At 39.0% G+C, this 4315-nt stretch overlaps 1 protein-coding gene and 1 non-coding gene across 2 annotated transcripts in view; one reads left to right on the top strand and one right to left on the bottom strand.

The window, feature by feature from the left end:
* The window catches only part of Uhrf1bp1l (UHRF1 binding protein 1 like), a 149547-nt gene that overhangs the window by 34281 nt on the left and 110951 nt on the right, over window positions 1-4315 (top strand). The window lies entirely within an intron of this gene.
* LOC111817410 lies at window positions 2961-3067 on the bottom strand. The gene has a single exon (XR_002821613.1). It is a non-coding gene; the product is annotated as a U6 spliceosomal RNA (small nuclear RNA).

Genomic DNA, 4315 nt, shown 5'->3' with positions numbered 1-4315 from the left:
TTTATTAGGCCTAGGACAAAATGGGGTAACGAGTCACATAGCAAGTGGGCGACCTTATCTGGTGGCCTTCAGTCAATGATTCTTCCTGACTAATGAGCAATCCTGGATGCCAACTTTAGGGAGGTCAGTATTTGTTTGATCTTTAGGTCTGGCTTACACCAGGAGCATCTCCCCAGTAAGGTGTCTGGTCTTTGTCATCCCCTTTGAGGGCCTGTCCTTGTCTAACTACCTACAATATTTCTATCTAACCCAGGCTGCTTGCAACACTACCACTGAGTTATATCCCCAGTCCTGTTTATTTTGAGTGAAGATCTTGCAGAGTTGTCTAGGCTGCCCTTGAATTTGCTATTCTCTTGCTCTTGTCTTAGCCTCTTGAATGGCTGGGATTATTGGTGTGTGCCCCTGCTCCTGGCTCAAAATATACCTCTAAAAACATCTTTGGATGACATAATACTGTACATAGTAATGAAACATTAACTCTTTGTTCTGAATTTTCAAAATAAAAATACATGGTGGGACTGGGGCTGGGGTGCTAGCTTAGTGGTAGAGCACTTGCCTAGCATGTTTGGAGCCAAGGTTCTATCTTCAGCACTGCAAAACAAAACAGAACAAACATAGTAAGAGTTCTTGCCATTTTATCTTTATCTTGTGATAAGATCTTGTTCTGTGTAGTTGTTAGGACCAACGGATTCAGGCCAGTCGCCTATGTCTTTTAACATCATTTTGACTTCTTGTTGGCATACCTACTTTAATTTCATATAGATTTTATTTTTCCATTCTTCTCTTCCCATCATGCCTACCAAATAAGTATTTGCAAGTTTAGAATAGATTTCTTGCCATTTTACTCTAAGCTCAGCTTTAAATACTTCTGTACCTTTTTGGATCTTTAGTGATTCTTAAATGAGATCAAATCATTTGATGTCAGATTATAATTTGTTCTCTTGAGAATCAAGCCCAGCACTGAAATGCTTCCCAGTTACAATATTTAGCAGAGTAAATACCATTATCTGAGGACTTCACATGGACACAGTGGAGCCTTGTGTAGGTGGGCCTGTTGGAGAGAAGTTGGGGCTTTGGGAGGAGTGACTCCTTGCCAGGGAGACATGGCTGGTGTCTTCTCTTTGCTTCCTGGCTGCTGTGGGCGGAGCACTTTTCCTTTATTGTATTCTCTCTGCCGTGTTGTACTGCTTTGCTCCAGGGCAAAAGGCAGCAAGGCCAAGTGACTGGGGACTAAAACCTCTGAAACTGAGCTAAAATAAGCCTCTTCTTCGTAGTGATTTTTCAGGTATTTTGACACAGCAATGGGAAGCTAACACATACTGGATCATAACTAAAGGGATTTATTCCTTTTGCTTTTCCCTTTTTCCCTTGTGTATCATTGAGATGAGAAATCTTTATATACCAGGGAAGGTGTTGCTCGATTTGTCCACTAACTTTGCCCCTTTCTCTCGCATCTATTTTACCCTGGCCATGTCTGAGGAGGGCTTGCGCTTAGGAATTATGTAGTCTGCCTCTGTCAGACCTGTTAGCTGTTCTTCCTTCTTTCCTTTCTCTTAAGTATGGTTAAGTATTGTGAAATGGCTCATGGTTAGGGTCATGTTTCTGTGTGCTTCACTTTTGGTTATTTCCCTTCTCGTTTTATTTTTACACATGCAGTGTTAATATACTTTCATGAGTAAAAGATGTGTTTGTTACTGTTTTGCATCTCCTGCCACTATCCTCTTTCTGTCCCCCTCCTTAGGTAGTGATTGTCTTCTAGATTGTTTCTTTCTGTAATGATAAGCAGGGCCTCAAGCTTGCCAAGCAAGCACTGTGCTACTGAGCTATATTCTCAGCTCCTACTGTCTTCTTTTTTATGTAATTTTATTGAGAAACAAATAGCAATGAGATAGTTTCAAAACCGATTAGTAGTACAGTTTCAATACTTAATATATTGCATGTGTTATCTTAGTGGTTATTCATTGTACAAGATACAGACTTGATATCCTGTCCACAAACACTATTAGAAATCTTTCTATTCATTGAATTAAGAGAATGTAGCTATATGTTTATCCTATTTTGAATCTACAGATACAAAATAGTTCATTTTTATCCCCTTTTTCTGTTTAGTTTTGTCAGAGAAGGGTATTCCATTGTCATTTAAATATTATAGGTGCATGAATTCAGCAAAATATTCCAATATAGTCCAGTAGTCCATAACAGTATTGGGTTTTCTGTAAGACTGGCAATGTCAGAAGTTGTTGACTTGAGCTTTTTACAGCTCAGCATATTAATATTGCTTTACTTTTTATACCTCGTGTTTATACTTTTCTGCTGAGTGGTTAAGACCAAGATAAAGCAAGAACTATATAACAAGAAATGTAGCTTTTGTATCTGATCTGGTCAGTCAAATCCCCTCAGGAGTTACCCTGAAACCCTGTACCTCAGTTTGTAGATCCTTTGTCAGCGTCAGCCATGTGGATGAGTCACGGCCATTGCCTGACCAATTTGCTCTCTGTGCAAGCCTGAGAGAATGTTTTCTCTCCATGTGACTCTTCTCAGGTACCCTCTACATCATCAGTCACTTTCCTCTGTGGCCCCATAATCTCCTTGATCAGAAAATTTGGGACGCAACTGCATTATATGATGTTACAGTACAAGTTCTCCTATGTCCTGAGTCTTCACTGACCTTGAAAGGCTAGGGCCAGAATGTTGGCTGTCCTCGCAGCCCTTCTTTTTACTAATTTTTGGTCTGCAAACTTAGGTTGTCAACCCTCCAGAAGAGAAGCTTATTGTTATTACTCTATAGCATAGGCCGTTGAGCTTAATCTCCCTATCTGTCTGAATATCAAACATCTTAGGCATAACATGGAATAGGTGTTTTCCATCAAGTAATGATATGTTAACCTTTAAGCTCCTACAGAATATTTAGAAAAAATTAAAAAAATAAAAATTAAAAAAAGGAATAAACAATTACATATAAAAATATGGAATGCTTCATGAATTTGCATGTCATCCTTGCACAGGGGCCATGCTAATCTTCTCTGTATTGTTCCAGTTTTAGTATATGTGCTGCTGAAGCGAGCACCTACTGTCTTCTTTTGATCAGTGCAAAAATTAAAATTAACTTCAAGTTTCATGAAAATTTATTTTACAGATAAAGCAGCATAGCAAGCCTAATAAAGCAAAGTGAAGCTCTCAAACGATCACTGTATTTAATTTTTGTAGATTCTTTTTTTCCATTTCCTCCTGTTGTTTTAAAATCTGTCTTCTTTTTTTGTTTTTTTCTTTTGTTTTTATGTATTTGATATAGGATCTCACTATGCAGCACAGACTCACTCAGAGTGATCCTCTTGTTTGCAGCCTCTCCAGTGCTGGGATTACAGGCATGCGCCACCATGCCCAGTCTGGATCTCCAACTCAATGTGCCTGGGGTGGGGCCAGCACAGCATGTGGTACTGGGGATTTAACCCCAGTCCCTGTGTTTGCCTAAGCAGGTGCTTAGTCCACTGAGCGATCTTATTGGCCCTTTTTTTCTGTCTTTTTGAAACAGGGTCTCACAATGGAATTTAGGCTGGCCTTGAGCTCACTTTGTAGCCCAGGCTGGTCTTGAGTTTGCAATGATCCTCCTGCCTCAGCTTCCTGAGTGCTGGGATTTAGGCATGTGCCACCACTCCCAGCTCTCCTGTTTTTAATTTCTATTTTGTTTATTTATTGTATTTTTTAGGAAAGGGTCTACAGAATGTTCAGGGTGTCACTACTAGATTGGACTCGTAGTGATTGGTCTCACTACTAGATCGGACTTGTAGTGATCCGCCTATTTACAGCCTCCCAAGAGCTGGGATTACAGGTGTGTGCCACAGGCCCAGTCTTTCCTTTTTTACTTTAAAAGAAATTCACTGGTAGGGATTTGTAAAAGAAATTCTCACAGGTAGACACATTGTTGGGGATTAACTTTAATGTTGCATAAAATATAAAACATATCTTTTGTTATATTGTCATGGAGACAGTAAATTTTTTTTAACTCAATCTTCTGGTTGTATTTATAGATTATGCTTTGAAAAACTATGGTTTATTTAGTGCCTTCTAATAAAGTAATTCTGAACTATTTTGTGTTTGTTAGATTTTCTAATTTTTTGGAAAATTAATGGGCCATGTACCCTTTAATTAAAAAGATAGTTGCTGGACATGATGGTCTAAAACCTCATGGCTAAGACCTCATTTCCTTGGGAAGCTAAGGCAGGACAATTAACATTTCAGGGCCAGTTTGAACAACTTAAAAAGACTGTCTTTTTTTTTTTTTTTTGCGGAACCAGGGATTAAACTCAGGCCCTTG

Source organism: Octodon degus, unplaced genomic scaffold (assembly GCF_000260255.1).
Source record: "Octodon degus isolate 3935 unplaced genomic scaffold, OctDeg1.0 scaffold00004, whole genome shotgun sequence".
Classification (NCBI taxonomy): Eukaryota; Metazoa; Chordata; class Mammalia; order Rodentia; family Octodontidae; genus Octodon; species Octodon degus.
This window is presented reverse-complemented; position numbering and strand designations above follow the sequence as displayed.